This window comes from Prionailurus viverrinus, chromosome B3 (assembly GCF_022837055.1).
Source record: "Prionailurus viverrinus isolate Anna chromosome B3, UM_Priviv_1.0, whole genome shotgun sequence".
In the NCBI taxonomy this organism is placed as follows: domain Eukaryota; kingdom Metazoa; phylum Chordata; class Mammalia; order Carnivora; family Felidae; genus Prionailurus; species Prionailurus viverrinus.
The window spans coordinates 29751031-29770597 of record NC_062566.1 but is presented as its reverse complement, the minus strand read 5'-3'; the positions used below and the strand labels follow the sequence as shown (position 1 = coordinate 29770597).

At 46.2% G+C, this 19567-nt stretch overlaps 1 protein-coding gene across 7 annotated transcripts in view; it reads left to right on the top strand.

Annotated features, from left to right (window-relative positions):
* The window catches only part of THSD4 (thrombospondin type 1 domain containing 4), a 564941-nt gene that overhangs the window by 212789 nt on the left and 332585 nt on the right, over positions 1–19567 (top strand). The gene's annotated exons all lie outside the window — the stretch shown is intronic.

The window sequence follows — 19567 nt, the reverse complement described above, 5'->3', positions numbered from 1 at the left end:
TCCCAGGACATTAACAGTGCTATACGGTCAAAGACACCAAGGAACCGCATGCAGGAGGGCAATCGGGCCAGCCTAGGGGAGCTCCGGAGGGGTGGGGCTGCCCAGCTCAGCCTGCGCTCTCTCCACCTCACAAGTATTATCCTCATGCCTTTGGGGTGAGAAGAGCGTTGCCATGTCAGGACTCCCAGTGCTAAGTCGGGTGCACAGGACGTGGTAGTTGCTCCCTTCGCGTCCTGCCGCATCTGGGCCGAGGACCATTACTTCCCGGCATGCTCCTGCTTATTGTTGCGTAGCAGGTGGAGAGAAACAAAGGAACGTCCCCTCCTCCTGCCTGCCTGCCTCCCACCCCAGCTGGCTCACTGTTCACAGCCCCTCAGTTTGGGGTGTGCTGCCTGTGGGACAGGCTGTGTGCCGCCGGACATCTGTGCCTCGGTGATGAAGCTGTTGCTGACCCTGCTACGGCTCAGCCCGGGAGGCGTGCGTTTCCTTGGCTACAGCTCCCGGCCCCAGGCGGGAACTGACACACGCCTCGGTGTGTGTTTCGGCAAGTCTGTCGGGGGGGGGGACGCCCTACAGCCCCACTTCTCCGAGAGGGCGTGGGCTGCACAGCCAAGAGCGGCGGGGGCCGCTGCCAGGTCTTGAGAAAGTATTTGAGGCATCGAGGCCACGCAGGGCCCCACGCCCTTGCTCCCTCTCTCCTCCTGGCTCTTGGGCCCGCAGTTTAATATGGGCGGGGGCCGGATCGACTGCCTTGCAGAATCTAGCCACCGGAGTCCTTTCTGGCAGAGTACGGGGAGTGCACATCAGGATCACATTCCAGATGCAGGGACAGAGATTTGGGAAGGATAAAGCAAAGAGAGTGAGAAAATTAAATGTGGCGAGAAATGGATTTTCCCTTTCTGCCGTCTGAAAACAATTGAGTTCTGTTATTCTGTAAAATAATCTGTTGTGAGGTTTTTCCTGTTCCCCATCACACTACCAATTGCCTTACTGATTTGAAGAGGTGGGGGGAGAAAGGCATTCATTTTGGCCCCGTGCTGTGATTCCTACCAAATACCTCAAACTTGGGCCAGGCTCTAAAGGTGGCTCCGCTGTCTGTCAAGACTGGGAAGGAGAACCTTGAGGCCTCCCCGGAGGAGGGGGTGGCTAACTCCTCCCACTCTTCCAGACAAGTGCCTCACAGCATGGCCTCCCCCCGGCCCTCCCTTCTCTGGGTTTCGAAGGGCTTAGTCACATTTGGCCACAGACCTCAGAGGTGTCGGTCTCGCCCCGCGATGTCTTGTTCATTTCCCTCCCTCTCCCACTCAGCTGTTTCTTGAATTCTGCTCCTGGCCTCTCTTGGCGGTGGTTTAATGGGGAGTTCCCACGACAGGGTTGCCCTTACAGTGAGATCTCTCGATTATCACTCCAGGGAATATCTAGTAACTGTTAAGAACTGTACTTTAATGGTGGAGTGCGGTAAGATGGGGCTCCGGGCAACTGTCCAACAGAAATCCCATCGGATAGGTGTCCGTGTGGAGGCAGCTTCACAGGGCGACAGACACGAACAAGCATAGGGCTTTCAGGAGCTTCAGCTCTGGAACCAGACGGCATAGATATACACCCCGGCTTAGCCACCAATCAGGGGGATGGCCTTGGCAAAGACGCCACTTCCTGTGCCTCACTTTCCCCATCCGCGAAACGGATGGGGAAACAGTATTTACCTCTCTGGCTGCTGTGCGGATTAAATGAAATGATAAACATAGCGTGCTTCGAACACTGCCAGCTGCTGCTCCCCCTGGTATTACATAACATCGTCGGCATGGCCATCGTCATCTTTACTCGCTCTCTGGGGGCTTTGTACAAGTTCCTTTGAGTCTCTGAACCTTACGTGCAAAATGAGTGTGATGCTAATAGGATTGTCGAGAGGATTCAGAGAGAATGGATGTGAGGACACTTGGCCCAGGGCTTGACACCCAGTGGAAACCTGGTGAAAATGGGTTCCCTTGTCCTGTCCGACCCAGCCTGCCTCGGTACAGGCCGTCAGCTAGCGGGATGGAGGGACCCATTTTGCTCCGCGGTAGCAAGCACAGTCCTTGTTCTGTATTTTAATACGGTGCGAGTTAACATGATCTTCAGTCTGAACGGCCATCTCCTTTTCCCACCTTTATGTCTGCCCTTTGCTTCTTCTCTTCTGCCGCGAATCAGTCAGGCAGTTAGTCTTGAGGACCTCGTATGCGTCCGAGATACCGCCAGGTGGCCCAGAGCTCATGGGAGATGATTGAGACTTCCTCCTTGGATGTCAGGCTCAACATGCCCAAAACTCTTTCCTGACCACCTAACCCCCACCTCCGCATCATTCATGCCACCGTTCTCCCAGTCACCCTGAATGAAGGCCGTGGTCACCATGCTGGGTGACTTCACTTTGTCATCTCAGTGGTTTGCACCATAATCCTGGGAGATGGGAACTGTAAGCATCCCATTTTACAGATGAACAAACTGAGGCTTCAGGAGGTTAAGAACCTTGTTGAAGGCCACTCAGTAGTAAGCTAAGCTGGGATTGAAAGCCACGTACGTGAGAGTCTGTCTTCTGCACTTCCGGCTCTGCTGTTTTGTGTCTGCTGGTTTCTTTAGGTTCTGGCTGTTTCTGTATAACAAACCACTCCAAAATTGAGTGACTTAAAATGACGGTGTATTTATGATTATTATGCTACTACCACTGCTACTACTCACAGTTCTGGGGGTGTCTCCACTCAACTGAGTGATTCTTGCCTGGTCTCTTCTGTACTCACATTCAGATGGTGGCAGACATTGGAGTCATCCAAAGGTTTCCACACTCGCATATTTGGCATCTGATCTAGGAAGAAATGGTGGATCAGGTGTCTTTCTCCCTGCATGACCCCTGCATGTGGTGAGCTTGGGCTTCCTCAGATTTCTGAGAGAGCAGCTGACTTTCCCCGGAGCAAGCTCTAAAAGATCCATTGAAAGCTACAAGGCTTCTTACGGTCCAGCTTTAGGTATCCCAGACCCTTACTGCCAGCACATTTCGTTGGTCGAGCAAGTTACTACGGTCATTCCAGATTCAGTGGAACCAGTTACTAGTCTTGATCTCTCGAGATGGGAAGCAGCATATGAACACAGTGGAGGAAGTAATCGACGATTGCCATCTTTATCTATCCAGTTGTCGGGACCTATCTATGCTTTGCTTAAAAAGAAAAAAAAACCCCTCTTAGCCATTCTATTCTACCGCCACCACCTTAGTAGGATCCAAGTTTCTTGTGCTTCATCTTTTTGGTTCAGTACAAGCATCTCCTAATTGAGTTCTGACTTTCTTCCCAGCTCCTAATCCCTTGTGTATTTTGCTAGCATACAAAACCTCATCAGATGCCTCTTCCATCCATTGGTTCACAGATTCATAGATCCAAGAGGGACTTTATAAGTCATCCAATCTTACCCTCTCCTTTTTCAGAGGAGGAAACCCAGACCCCAAAAGGGCATGTTCAAAATTATATGGTTAATTTTTTATGGAGTTTCAAGTCAGTCAGTGTTTGTAAACTGTCTCCCTTCAGCCAGAAGAACAAGGGGAGAGAAGACTCAATTCCTGTCCTTGAAGAGATTACTAGGAGTGATGGATACCTTAGAGATAATTTTAATACAAGTTCGCACATGGTCCCATAGGAGTACAGAAGAGAGGCATATAATATGATTTGCGGTTATCAATTCTTAGAGATTTGAAATCTTCCTTGATTTCTTAGAGAATGTGACCCTTGAACTGAATCTTCAATTCTACTGAAGTTATCTGGGCAAAGAAGTGGAGGGATGTTGGGACGGAGGGAATGGCCTGAGAAGCAAAGGTAAAGAGGCAGGAGCTGGGTAGGGGTGTAGGGTAGTACATGCTATTTGATGTTTCTAGAACATGAAGGACCCTGGATGTCATACTAAGGGCCATGACTTGATTCTTTAGGTAATAGGGAACCACTGAAGGGTAAGCCTAGTTCATTTATCTGGGAAGGAGTTTAAAAGCTTATTGACTAACTTCCTTCTCTGTCTTCAGACTGTATCATGGCCGTGCCACTTTGGATGGATTTTAAAGGGCCACCCTGCCCCCCCCATAAAAAAGACCAGTAACCCCAAAATAAATGGACCAAAAGTACTTGAATGTATAGTTCTTAGAGATGCACATGCAAATGACTTAGCTATATGAGAAGATGCTCAGTTTCATTTATACCAAGGAAAAAGCAATTTAAAAAAAAATTTTTTTTAATGTTTTATTTATTTTTGACAGAGAGGGAGAGAGAGACAGAGCATGAACGGGGTGGGTCAGAGAGAGAGGGAGACACAGAATCCGAAGCAGGCTCCAGGCTCTGAGCTGTCAGCCCAGAGCCCGACGTGCGGCTCGAACTCGTGAACCACGAGATTGTGACCTGAGCTGAGGTCGGACGCTCAACCGACTGAGCCACCCAGGTGCCCCGAAAAAGCAATTAAAAAAAAAATCTTTTTAATGTTTATTTTTGAGAGAGAGAAAACACATGTGGGGGAGGGGCAGAGAGAGAGGGAGACAGAGGATCTGAAGCAGGCTCCACACTGACAGCACAGAGCCTGATGTGGGACTCGAACTCACTAACTGTGAGATCGTGACCTGAGCTGAAGTCAGACGCTTAACCAACTGAACCACCCAGGTGCCCTGGAAAAAGCAATTTTAAGCTATATTAAGATAACTATTTGTCACATCTTAGAGCAGCAAAGATCAGAAAGGCTAATATCACCTGAGATGGTGAAGGTATGAGCTTTCTGATACATTGCTGGTAGAAGTGTAATTTTGGTACCTTCTCCATGGAAAACAATGTGGCAGTACCTATCAAAATTATAAATGCACATCAAATTATAAATGACCTAGCAATTCTACTTCTCAGCCTACAGATGTTCTTATATTTAGAGGAAGCAACAAATGCACATGATTGTTTATTGTAGTCTTGTTTATAATCGCAAAGGATTGGAAGTAATCTAAATGCTCTGGAAAGAAAACTAGTCAAATAAATTATCTTTCATCCATACAAAGGAATGCTATGAAATCTTGGTAAAAGGGAATGAGAATTTCCATATACTGATCTGGATGGATTCCCAAATAAAGTACTGGATGAATAGGGAAAAAAAATGGAAAAAGAAACTGGAAAAATAAATATACATACATATTTGTTCAACTATATATAAAATGTCCCTGGAAGGAAGCATAAGAAATTTATAATATGGTTCATAATGAGTAGCTGGGGCACAGAAGTAGGAGGAAACTATTTCATTGCTTAATCCTTTGTAACTTTAGAATTTTGAACCATATGAATCTTATTTTTAAAAAAATAAAAATGAGGTAAAACAAAAGCAGGAAATTCAAACAAATAACCCATTATGCCACCAAGAGTTTCTTCAGATCGGGGGGTAGAATAAATATTCCATGGATCCCCTTCATTTTATAGTCAATTAATGAGAGAGGAAACCCAGCCAAACCTTCCTAAATTAAAAAAAGACAGGGAAAATAAAAGCTGAAATAAATGTGACAGAATATTAAACTGAGTTAAGCCCAGTACCTAAGTATTTCGTACTATCTTCTAACATGCTTATTTCATATTTTATAATAAAAAAAGAAAAATTGTAGTAAGTAAATAATAATTTATACGGCATGACTTCGATGTTTATATTAGAATTATTGAAGACAGTTAATTCCATTTTCATCCATACTCAACGCCTCATTCTGTTTTATCACCCCCACCTTCCACCCCTGCGAACCCGCTTAACTTATTGCCATTTTTGTATTCTCACCGGTGTATACTCATCACTTCCTTTCGTAAGAGTATAAAGTCTGTCAAGGAGAAAGATTGTATCTAACTCAGAAGTCAACAAACTTTTTCTGTAAAGGGTCAGACAGTAAATATTGTAGGTGTTGTGGGCCAATCTGTCTCTTGTGGTAACTACTCAGTTCTGCCACAGTAGCACAAAAGCCCCACGTAATGTGCATCAATGAATGCACGTGGCTGTGTTTCAATAAAACTTTATTTACAAAAAGGAGTGTTGAGCCAGATTTGGCCCAAAGGCCATAGCTTGCTATCACCTAATTCATAGCTGTTTCTATCATTGAATTCATTGTTATATTCCCTTTTGCTCTCTTCCCTTTCCCTGCCTTCCTCTGGGAAAAGGCTGATGTTCCTGGTGTGTGTGCATTCATTTGTGTACGGGTATGTGCACATTTGTGGTCCCTGGGAAAGGGGGAACTGAAGAAGGAAGAGAGACACATTGTGTTGCTACATTAGTGAGGGATCCAGGCCTGACTAGAGAGTGAGTGGCTCAGGCAGAGGAAAAGGTTAGGGAATAACTTTTTAAGAAAAGGTTAAGTCATGACTCTCTTTCAAATATGAAATGAACATGTGTCAAAGACTTTATGTGACTCATTAATTAGCGAAGGAGTCGGTATGTTGTTACAACTGTTTGAAAAGGAGCAAGCAGGCACACATGAAGGCCGTCAGGGGTGCTGAAAGGAATTTGCTATCCATGTAAAACTGGCCTCGTGGGGAGCAAGGAGGGCTTATTATTTGCATTTCCACTGACAAAACCTATTTCCATTACTATCAGTTTTCTGCAGTTTATTGAGTTGTAAAACAGCTCAGCTAAAAACAGTGAAAGGTGCAGACCTATCAAATTAGATGATCTGGAGAAGGTTATTAAACAATGGCTCATTATTTGCTGGAAAAGATACTGAGAAATCTTCTTTTCCCCAAAGTTGTTCACAATGTTGTATGAAAGAACTAGAATTCAGAAAACTCCAGATTATAGAAGATCTTAAAATCTAGGCAGGAGGTTTTCAAACTCGCTTTGATGGGTGGTAGGCAGCCATGACAGATTCTTGAGCCCGCTGTGGAGGAGGAAGGAGAGAGTGTGGGAGGAGAGAAGTTCCCCAGCACTACTTGAGGAGAGGACTGACCTCTGGCCAGCAGAGGTGGGCTTGCAGTGGACAGTTCTGGAGCCGCTTCAGAAGGGGCAGTGTGGTGACGTGGAATCATACAGGACTGGAGTTCGAGACCTGCCTCTGAGTCCCAGCCACGCGACTCACCATTCCAGCGTCGTTGGACAAGACTGGAACAGTTTGCTCACCTGTGGTTAGGGGCTATTATGAACTGCCGCAGAGGCCGCTGTGTTAAATGAGAAAGCACACGTCTTAATACTTAGCATTTTGGCTCTCATAGCAGTTTGTAATACATGTTAAGTTTCCCCCCTTCCGCGTGGGACACTCACTGGACGCTGACAGTGTGCCCTTGGGCAAGTTACTTCAGCAAACGGAGCTTTGGTTTCTTTATCTGTTCAAATGCAAGGAGTGGCATCTACCTCATAGAGTTGCTAAGAGAATTGGCAGGTGGCCGTTTCCAGGAAATACTGGTTTCCCTTTGGGGGTTCAGGAAGGCCTCACAGAGGAGATGACCACGAAGTCAAGTCTTGATGGATGAGTAAATGTTGAATACATCAGCATTTCCAGATTTCGCAGCACGATCATCAGCATTGATAGAATTCAGTTTCATTTTATTTATTTTGATCACATCATGTGGGACCATTTGTGTTTTCTTCTTAGCCACGTATCGCATGGAGTTTTAAAGCATGTCCTGGTAAGGGACATAGTAAGTGGGAAACTGTATGAAATTGTTTGAAACTTATTTGGCAGTGGGTTATATAAGTGGAACATACATTGCACATATGAATTCATGGTTATTTCAAGCTCTTAAATTGTGGTTTGGGGGACAGCCCCAGTCACAAATATTTTGACCCATTGCTTCCACCTAAACAATAAGGCATCCTAGGAATTCTATTATTCTGGCACTTAAATGACATCTCTCAGATTTTGTCTTTCCCCCAAAACAGTACAAAAATCATTTATCAGACCATTGGAAACGATGCTCACTTTACAAGTTCATGAAATTGTTTCTGTGTGTGTGTATGTGTGTGCACACACGAGAGAGGGAGAGAGAGAGAGAGAGAGAGAGAGAGAGAGAGAGAGAGAGAAGAGACAGCTCAACAACCATGGCCCACTTTGTGTAACAACTTCAGTAATTTGCATGAGGATTTCTAGGTGAATCAGAGAAAGCTCTAGCTCCTGGCTTTCTTAGCTCGCCTGCTGGTGGTCAGTCTTCTGTACCTCAAGTCGCTGTTGCTGAAGTAACAGTAATAAGGCTGCCAAAATGGTGGTCCAGGCAGGACTTCAAAGTAGGAGCCTTAACTCCAGGGCGCCCTCTCCACTCCGTCAAGCTCTCTTTCTGCCTGGGATCCCTACCCTGTTGTCCTTGAGTCATAGTTGCCCTACGTCTCCCCTTCTAGTAAAAAGCCATTTTCCGTCCTTGTAATGTCTTCCAGATCCTTCTTCTACCGTGTGTTTCCCTCTCTCCCAGCAATAGCCTTTAACAGCACAAGCTGCTAATACTCCATAGAAATACAGGGGAGTTGGGAGGGGGACAAGGAAGGGACTTTATAAAATGGAAGGTGGTCTCCTTTGTTTTTTGGATTCCTTTGGACCCCTTGATGTCATAGCATCCCTAAGTGGGTTCTAGTTGGAATAGACATCTAGCTTGGAAGTGCATCCAGCAAGTTGGCCAGGAGACTCACAGGATATAATTACCAGCAACTTTTTTTCTGTCTCGCTGTCCTTTTCAAAGCAACTCAGTAGAAATTCTTTCACTGCCCTTGGTTGAAAACACAGGAGGCCCCAGGACTCTTCTGATCACTCTCAGTTAATAGAAATTCCTGGGGCCACTAGAAGTTGACTACATAGTCTCAATTCAGTTATTTAAAGTGTCCAGTCTACATAATCAAAACTTCCAGTTACAAAAGCTTGGCCTTACCGCTATTATCACATTGGTTGAACAGTTACCTTATGCTAGACCCTCTTTGTTGTTATCTCGATCCTTGCAACAACCTCCTTTCAGAAAGAAGGAAATTGAGATATTATAAGACTTTTCCAAAAGTGTTCAGATAGAGTTAGGACAGGGACTGGAAACTAATTCTTCTAAATAGTTCATAATTTCAGTTTTGATGGCCTCTTTAATCAAAGAGTTATTTAGGCGTGCCTGGGTGGCTCGGTCGGTTAAGCATCCGACTTCGGCTCAGGTCATGATCTCACGATCCGTGGGTTCGAGCCCTGCGTTGGGCTCTGTGCTGACCGCTCAGAGCCTGGAGCCTGTTTCAGATTCTGTGTCTCCCTCTCTCTCTGCCCCTCCCCTGCTCATGCTCTGTCTCTCTCTGTCTCAAAAATAAATAAACGTTAAAAAAAATTAAAAAAAAAAGAGTTATTTAAAGGAACACAACTTTCAAGTGGATAGATTATGAAATAAGTCTACAGTATTAATTTTCTAGTGTTATTCTTTGCCTTTTTGGTCAGAAACATAGCCCTGAAGGTGTTCCAACCTTTAGAACATAGTGAGGTTTGTATGGTGGCCTAATACATGGACAGTTTTAGTAACTGGTCCATGGATATTTGAAGAGAAATGTGTTTGCTTTTTTCGTTGTTGGGTAAAGAGTTCTGTGGCTTTCTCTTCACTTGGACTTTCCTGGCTCCTATGTCAGGGTCTTTTACACACAGAAGATCCCAGTGGCTAAAACAAAAACTTTCAGGAGATGCTTATGACCAAACTAGCAAACAATGGAAAACATTTGCATACGTGCAACTCAACTCATTTTTGTTATTTCTTTCCCAGCCAACCAGGGAGTCGTTTCTACATCCATAAGATCTGGTGGTGAGTGTGTGTGGGTTTTTTTTTCCGCCCACCTCTAATACAACTTTGGATGTGAGGCAGGACATGTGAGCTCTTGGCCCATCTCTGCCACTAACTTGCCTCTGGGCAGATTGCCTCCCCATGGAGTGCAAGGGTCAGGGCCGAGGTTCTCATGGGCATGGTCAGTTCTGCTTCTCAAAGTCTGAGACTTTGCACGGTGGGCCTCTGACTTTCCATCCTGTGAGTCATGGGCAGTTTATGAACGAGGATGTTCCCATTGAGAGTGTTTCTCGAAAAAAAGCATAATACACCAGCAGATGCTACACACTGGTCCCTGAGAATTACAAACTCATTCTTTTTATTTTTATGTTTTTCAATGTTTATTTATTTATTTTTGAGAGAGAGAGATCAAACTTCTCGGAGAAGGGGCAGAGAGAGGGGAGAGAGAATCCCAAGCAGGCTCCATGCTGTCAGTGCAGAGCACAAAGCGGGGCTCGAACTCACGAACCGCAAGATCACGACCTAAGCTGAAATCAAGAGTCAGACACTTAACTGAGCGAGCCACCCAAGCACCCCCACCTCCAAAATCGTTATTTTTAAAATGCTGGAGCTGGTGGTCTGCAATCAGTTATTAAAAACAAAAAACAAAAACAAAAAACAAAACAAACAAAAAACAAACGTAGCCCTTTCCTTAGTAAGTTCTATGAACACTAGACTGAGTTCAAATACAGACTAGGTCAGAGGTTAGACCTGGAAGAACAGGCACGTGTTTCCTTTGTCTGGAGCAGCTGCTGCACACAGGCTGGGTGACCTGTGTGTACACCCCCCACCCCACCCCCCGCAGGTGATGCAAACAATGTTTCCACACTCACTGCTGCACTTTCTCCCCTGATGCCCTTGACTGTGGGGTGAGGGAGGTTCTCAAATAGGAGAAGCAGAGGGAGAGCATAAGTAACCTCCTGTACAATACCCTGGGTTCATTTTCTTCCATTCGAATGTACCATTGACTCAGTGCCTTAATTATTGCATCATTTCCCATCCGTTGAGCATTCAGTGCGCGTCAGGTTGTGTTGTCTTCTGGGGAGACCAGGGCGGATGTGAGACAAGAAGGGCCGATGGATATTTGTCACTTCTTATCCCACCTAAAGTGAGACATGAGCTAACCGCATTCTAAATATAAATAAAGGGGGTGCAGTAAGAGAGGAGACGTGGTAAGAAAATGGCCATCTAAATTTCCAAATCAAAAAATGGTGGTTCTCGGTGGAGAAGGAGTCATGGTCTACCAATTTGGCGGTCAGAAAATGCTGCCTTGACCTCATCAGAGTGCTGGGCCTGCCTCCAGCTTCCTCAGAGGCTGCACTGGAGAATGCGTCTTAAGGCTGAGCAGTGGCCCTGACCCTCAAGCTTTGAATTCTAGGAAAGATGTTGCTTACAGGAATGAGCTCAGCCTAATCACTTGAAATGAAGGCAGCGGAGGAAAACGCCCAATCTCTGTTTATGAACGTACAAAACAATTTGCCAAACACGGCTATTACTCAAGCAGGAGACCGTTCACAGATGGTGGCGTGGGCTGGTGGGGGTTGCAGAGGGCCGTGGGCCATTAATCACCGGCCTCAGATATGTTGCTGGGTGCAAACGAACATACTGGGCCGCAGGCAGGGTTTATGGTAGGGGCTGGATGTCGAATCCCCCGAATGGCTGGTATGAGAGAAGTCCTCACAGCCACAGAGATCACCAAAAGCCCATGGCAGGGGGCAGACAGGTAGTTTCAGCCAAACCCACTTGTCCTCACATCCCTCTCTTCTCCTTTCCTAAATACAGAACACTTCCAGCCTGTTGCAAATATATGCATTCAATCAGTGAATAAAAATGTCCTTGAGGGCTAGAGCCCAAGCACCTGAGGAATGCCTGTGTAGATTAAAGATTATCTCTTTGTCTGGGGAGGTCACTGTCTAGACGGGGAGATCTCTGCGCGCGCGTGTGTGTGTGTGTGTGTGTGTGTGTGTGTGTGTATAAAAGGTCAACAACCTAAGGCAGCAAGTGAGTTTCCTCTCCCCCTTCCCAACCTTCTCCTTACCCTTCAGGCCCCAGCTCAGCCTGTGCCTTCCCTCCGAGCAGCCTCCTCTGACCTTCCAGGCCTGGGTGGGTGAGGTCCCCAGGCTATGTGCACCCACAGCTGCTTGTGCTTCCCCAAGGCAGCACCCCCCCACACTGAACTGTACTTACCTGTTAAATTGTCTATGGCCTTCCTTCCCCACGCCGTGACTTTTCTGTGCTTGTGGACTTTTCCTGTCTATGTCACTCCCAGCGAAATACGTGGTGATCACCAGTTTATATAAACTGTGTCGATGATATTCTCTGAGATTGGAGTCGGAAGAGGGCATTTTAAGCCAAGGAGAAAGGATTCCAACTGGCCCCAAGGGATGAGCCCAGACCTACTAAATCAGACACTCTGGAGGTGGGACCCGGCAATGTGGGTTTCAGTAAACCCTCCAGGTGATCATGGTGCACGTCCAACTCTAAGAACTACTCACCTAATACCTTGCTGCTATGATAACATACTATTTGCATCTGGGGCCATGAGCTCTCACGTACAGATAGAATTTATTTATGTGCTAACTTTCAATGATGGGCAGTGGCTATTTGGAGATGTTTTGTGAGGGATTCTGAGGCTATGACTGTGCCTGGAGTGAAGACCTACCATGACTGATTAGTGATGTCTGCTGTGGGTACAGGAGTAGGGAGTACTCACGTCCCTTATATCTGCCATCTCCGATCTGGAGCCATTCCTGAATTTATGTAGGAGATGATGACAGTACTGCTTAGGGCTGACAGTTTGGTGACAGGTTCTGTTCTGACCTTCATGCTCTGGTTTTCCAGGACCCAGCCTCAGGGCCCAGTTTGGGCATCCTGACCCTTGACACTAGTGTCTCTGTGATTGGGCCTTCAGTACTAGCCACTGGACCCCCCCCCCCCCCCCCGATATTGACCAGCACCCCTCTTGGTCTTGATTGGCGGCCTGCCCTGTCACTGTTTGACCAGACCCGTACCCCTCATTCTGAGCTGGGATCCTTTTCTAGCTGTCCTCAAGTCTTCCTGTGGCTGGGTCAGACCAGTTCGGTTTGGCCCTTGGACATACGTAATTCTGATGTGCTCTGAAAAAAAAAAAAACCAAATCGTTCCCCCTTGCCCTCATTTGCAAACTCTTCTCTCAGTCTAGGCCAGCTGATATTTACGAACTCTGAGTCCTAGCTGTCTCTGCATGCTGATCCACATATCCAAGGAAGGGATTCCAGGGCAAACAAAGGCACAGATGTCAGAATGTAAAAGCAGGATCATGCTCCGGGAGGCGACCAGCCTGGCTGGGTTAGAACCCATGCTGAGGCACACTGGATTGAAACACTGGCAGACAAGTGGTAAGACCACACCGTGGAAGGTCTTAACCGCCCAGTTCTGGAGCTTGGCTCTGGACTGGGGAGTCCCTTGAGGGGAATGGCCGACTTCGCGCAGGGCGGAAGGGAGAGAGGAGTCAAAGGTGACCCTGCTTTGAAGCTATGTGACTGGAATAACAGCGGCCCGCACTTACGGGGGCAGTCCGCTGGGGAAGAGCAGAGGTGGGAGGAAGTTGAGAGTTTGAGTCTGAGGTGAAAATACAACACCCCCGTGGGGATGCTGAGGGTCAGGTGCTGAGCCACGACCGCGGGTAGGGTGCCAGGTGGGGGTTAATAGGAATGTGGGTCTTCCCCATCCCAGGAGCCTGGTGCAAAGGGGGGAATGGAAAAGGAGCTTCGGACTCTGAGTCACAACCCTCCGAGAATGTCTGCCTCCGGCCGGAGGAAGGAAAACTGGGAAGGCACAGCGCAATAGCAAAGCAACCAGGGGACCACAGTGGCAGGGACAGCAGTGGACAGGGGAGCCCTGAGGGAGAAGCGGTAGGCTGTGGAGAGCCCAGGGAATGAGCAGACCTGATGAGCATGCCTGGGGGGGCAGGGGTGATGGACAGCACCCAGAGTGCAGGGGGGCCATTATATGTCAGCACAGCTATTTAGTACCTAAACTAACAGTTTATCTCCAGGGAAGTCCTTTCGCAGACAGGTTTGCAGGTCAGACTTGCTGGGCCTGAGAACTTTGTGAGGGAGAGAAGTCATCCTTTATAATCCTTGGGCTCTAACTCGTGACCACCCCTTTGCCCCCTTTCCAACCCTCTAACCACACATACAAACACACTCCTACCTCTTTGTATAACGAACTCTTCTGAAAGCCAATATGAAAGCAGCAGAACGTAAATTGTTCTACCACGTGCAACCAACTCGTAGGCTCGTTTTTTCAAGGCTAGATACACAGATGCCTGAAAGAAATGGTCTGCCTTCACGGTTGTTCAGGTTGTGCACTGCACAGGTTACTCTAAGGGAGCGGCATTTTACGTTGTAGGTATCTTTCTAATTTTTTTTTTTTCCGTATTTTTATCACGCCGTGTTGACTCAAAAGATGAGTGATTTGCGTATTTACTCTTACAGGTTTCTGGCAGATGGCGGTAAAGGGACTTTACAACATCAATACATTATGACAGTTTTATCTCAAGGGGAAGTAAGGTGTGTTGAGGAAGGGGCCCTTTTTCTACCACCGTGAGGGAGGCCCGGAGAGCTCCCACCAGATGAATGAGGGGCCCGCACTTTGACAAGTAGTCGGCCAGCCATCTTCTCTCCCCTCACGGACCAGTAGCGTGGGCCCTGGCCAGTCCATTTCAATTTGACGCGCACTTATCAAATACCTGTTGTGTGAGAGGACCTCTGTCGGGGCTACAACGATGCAAAACACAGGGTTCCATGACCCCCAGGGAACTGTGCATCTTAGTGGCACACAAGTAGGAGTTCAGGGCCACGCAGAAATCGTGTGCCCGTAGTGCTGGCGGCCGGGGCTCAGTCCTTCGAAACCTGCTGTTTTTAATGGAACAGGCGTGAGTACTGGCCATAATCGATCCATTATTTTAATAGGTCTTTTATTAGTGGGAGCCCCTGCTTAATCAACCTCCCAGGCAGAAGAAGACAATTAGTTTTATACCACTTTGGGGGATCAAAAGCTTTGTAGGGCTTCCCTGAATTGGCAGCTATGGAGAGAGACACAGACAGAGAGCGACAGGGAGACAGAGGAAGGGGGCCGGTCTGAGGCTTTTCTCACTGTCCCATTCTCAGGGGACATTTTAGCGGAAGGCCTGCCTGTTCATCGCGGCATGTGTAAGTTCTCTTCGGGGAAGAGGGAGGGAGGTTAGGCTCAGGCTTCTCTGACCACTGCTTCTTAGAGTCAGGCGTTCTCGTACCCAGCTGGTCCTTCAGCAGCCTTCCATTCTGAAGAGGAGGACAGGACTAGCCTCGCTTTTATTTCCTTGCCAACCTCTGACTCGGTCAAGTCTGTAGCTTTCGAGAGACTGCTAAAGCACATGGCTTCTTCCCTCGTCTGCACCTCTCTTTCCTCTGCCATCACGAATAACATCGGCCTACGAGAGCCTCCCAGTGCCCTCACTGTACAGAGAAAGAGATGGGAGCCCAGAGTCCTGCTCAGGCTCATACTGTGCCTTTAACACCAGCAAGCAGTAATTCACAAACAGACTCGTACCTCAGTTTACCTTAAAGAGAGCAATGGCCAAGTGGCGATGAAGCTCCCAAGGAAGAAGAGGAAAGTGCTGCTGAAGGAGCTAATGAAGAACAAGAAATGACAGAGAAGAAGTCGTGTGTGTGTGTGTGTGTGTGTGTGTGTGTGTCCAATGTGCACAAGCCTTTCCTGGGGCTGTTCACTGAGTGGGTGCCTGGCCAAGGTGGGATGAAACTCCAGTGTCCTGAAAAGCAAGACCCTTGCAGATGCCAGAAACAAGAGAGTGGCAAACACAGCCCTGTCCTCAGGGCCAAAATGTTTGTGGGTTTATTTATTTTTAAAATCAAAGACAAAACAGGCGGTTCTTTAATAGTTCGCCCAGCCAAATAAAAGAGCTCATGCTGTGAACAGCTAAGATTCTAGTTCAAAGGAATGCCAGCCCAGCCCAAAGGTGACAGGGACCCCTGACCTCCAGGTCAGTGGTATCCACATTCGGAGAAGGGTTTCAGGGCTCACCAAAGGATGGATGTGCGGCTGAAGAAAGATTCATGGACCTGCTCAGACCCTGGGGAAAGGACCAAGTAGGGGCAGGGGAGATACTGCAAATGCCATAGGGATCAAGTCTCCGGGGGTGTCGGAAGTAAGGAAAACAGGCAGATGTTTTAAATAAAATAAAGTAGCACTACAGACAAACAGGAAATGGAAATGGAAATCTGACCTAGATTTATAGGTAAATAAAACACTCATTATCTGCCTTTAATGCAGGCATCTAACTTTCCAGCAGATGGAGATGTTACCATGTGAAAGAGAAGTTGGGACAGGTGGACCCAGCCCCAGACTCCCTGGTTTCGCTTCTTAACAGTGAGACACAAGACAGAACCCCTAAAATACATAGACACTGATCGATCTTTATGTACATAACACTTTTGAAGTGAAAATGTCAGCATTACCTAGGTTCCTAATTCAGGGGTGGGGGTGGGGGGGGGTAAGCTTTTTAAGTAATGAAAGCCTTGGCCAGTTGTTTCCCTATGGATCTGGGAGGATTTGGCAAAAATCATCTGTTTTCTAAGCTTTGTGTTTGGAAACCAGAGGCAGAAAAGGGTTCTGTTTGCCTTTTAATCAACATTCATTTGCATTACAGTACTTGCTACTTTAGAAGTCAAGGTTTCAGGGTTTTGTGTTTTTGTTTATGTTGTCTTTTTTTTTTTTTTTTCCTGGTCCCTAGAGATTCCCTGGCGGCCTTGGGCATAGGGTCAAGTTGTTTTCACAGCTTGCTTGCATTTTGTTTGAGGCTTCTGAGGACTTGGGCAGGATGCTTTTATCTGCATTTGAAGCATTGAATAGCTGTGCATTGCAAGCTAGCTGCTAGGCATAACTCATTAACATTTAGAAAAAAAAAAACCTGTCTGAGTGGCTACAGAATGGGATCTTTTTGACAGACAATGTTGTCTGGGTGATCTCAGGTATTAGAGAAACATTTTCAGATCTGCGGAGGATGCTGAGGTTGGTGATTGCCTCCAAACCTAGAAAGTGGTACCCATGAATTAGGGCTTATGTAGGGGGTAGCCATAGATAGACTACGTGGCTTTAGGGGTAAAGGACATAATGTTTTATTTCCCCAAAGTCTTTTTCCTAATGAGTTGTTGTTGTTGTTGTTGTTGTTGTTGTTGCTTTATTTATTTATTTATTTTTATTTTTTAATTTTTGTTGTTGTTTTAAAGAACTCAGAATTCATTCAAAGACATCTTCAGGAAAACCGTAATATGTTCTACTCTTCGTTTAGATGTTAGAATAATTTGTGGAGGACGATGAATGGGTCGGTGGGCGTGCATTGTGTTGCCTGGTATCCAAATTCTTTTACTAAAAGCATCGGACCAGTCATACGAAGATGCCACCTTGACCCGAGTTTGCTTTATGTGTTATCCTTGAAAAAAAAAAAAAGAAAAAGAAAAAAAGAAACATTTTTGTTGTTGTTGTTAATTAGAAGTGTACACAGCAAAGGCTTAGAAGTAAATATTGTGGTCTGGTCGGGGAGTTTCAGGCATGTGGCTCAGAATCCTGGTCAGCACTATTTAGAAGTGTTGTAGAGATTTTCTTCTCCGCCCGGAACCCTTTCCCACATTCCACTAAGTTCAAGCAAAGGTTACCCTCCCTTGGCCAGGGGGAACCTATTGCTGCCTGCTGGCCAGGGATGTCTGGATCTTTTTTTTGATCTTCCTTTTTTTTTTTTTTTTTTTCCCCTCAACCCAGAGCTATTTAATCTCTCCTGGGAGAAGCAGAGGCATTTGTGATTTTGCCCATCAACAGTTAACTGCTTTTGTGGTTTACACGCATACACAGAAGACAAATCAAAACTGGACTCAGGATATCACACGTTCTCGGGAAAACCTGAGACTTAAACAAGAACTTACTTTACCTTGTTTCACATAAATCATCTCTTGAATTTGTCCAGAAAGAGGCAATCAATTTGTGTTTTTAACACTCTTGAGGGCTTCTTACGTTTCTGCTGTATAGCTGCTCGCTTCACTCCCCTTAGCCTTTCCGTGATTCATTAATTTGCTCACCAAACCCATATGGAGTACCTGCTCTGTGCCAGGCCCTTTATAGTAGGGGGGATATGGGTGGAGTGATGAAAATTTATCCCCAGTAATGGGGAACACAGCAACCTTCAGGCACGCTTTAAAATGGTTTGGGGTCAGTAATGTCCTCTCTGTTTGCAAAGAACCACTGATTTTTCCATCTACCAGGATGCACACCCTTCCAAAAGGTTCTCTGTGATTCAGCTATTGCTATCTGCCCAGCCTCACCCAAAGAGGGGAAGAATAGAAACCAGCAAGCGAATCTATGTAGGGCAGAGTGGTCTGCTAAGAGATCATCCCAGTTACTGGAATTTGGTCACAACTTTATAGTTTCATTAGAGCGTTAACTTTGATGTAGAAGTGTTGGGGTTCGGAGCTGACGGCCAAGAAAGAATTCTTGAGACGTCTTGGGTGCAAAAAGCTGGTTTTATTAAAGCACAGGGACAGGACCCCATGGCTAGAAAGTACTGGGATTGTGCAGAGCAATTGGTTATATATTTGGGAGCTGGGGGAGGTAAAGACAAGGGGAAGTTTCCAAAAGGATTTTCATATGTTAAAGATTCAGTGGATCCTGGTGGCCTAGCTGTTGTCAGGCTAAGGTCATTTTTTTCCCTCCAGAAAAGCATTAACATTAAAAGAGTTTGGAGTTCCTAGAGGAATGTTACACTCTGCGAGGCCCCCAGTGTGTCATGTGTCATGGGGCTGCAGGTTATAAGGAAATTTAATTTTATCTACAATTCGTTTGCCTCTGTTCTCCACATCCATTTGTTTTTTTGGAATACGCCATATGCGAAGGGGCAGACTTTGGAAGGTTTGTGTGAATTCTGGCATGTTGCCTCCATGTTTTTAGAACGGTGGTTGGGGAGCCTGGGTGTCTCTGTCGGTTAAGCGTCTGACTTCGGCTCAGGTCATGATCTCAGGGTTCGTGGATTCGAGCCCCACGTCGGGCTCTGTGCTGACAGCTCAGAGCCTGGAGCCTGCTTCGGATTCTGGGTCTCCCTCTCTCTCTGCCCCCCTCTCTCTCAAAAATAAAGAAACATTAAAAAAACATTTGAATGGTGGCAAAATACACATAACAAAAATTTACCGTCTTAACCAGTCTTACGTGTACAGCTCAATAGTGTTAAGTACACTCACGCTGTTGTGCAACCCCTCTCCTGACGCTTTGCGTCTTGCAGAACTATTCAACGTTGAACGATAGCTCCCCATTTCCCCACTCCCCAACCCCTGGAAATACTATTCTACGTTCGGTTGCGGATACTTTTTTGGTTCTTTTGAGTAATGGCCGCTAGGAACATAAGTTTACAAAGATCAGTTCAAGAGCCTGCTTTCACTTTTTTTTGATATATACTCAGAAGTGGAGTTGCTGAATTATGGGGTAATTTTATTTTTAATTTCTTGAGGAACCGCCTTTCTGTTTACCATAGTGACTACACTGTTTTACATTCCCATCAACGGTGCACAGGGTTCCAGTTTCTTCTGTTCTCACCAACACTTGCTCTTTTCTTTCTTTCCTTTTTTCTTTTATTTTCTTATCTTTTCCTTTCTTTTCTCTTCCCTTTCTTTCTTTCTTTCTTTTCTTTTTTCTTTCTCCCTTCCTTCCTTCCTTCCTTCCTTCCTCCCTCCCTCCCCCTCCTCCTTCCTTCCTCTTTCTTTTCTTTCTTTCTTTCTTTCTTT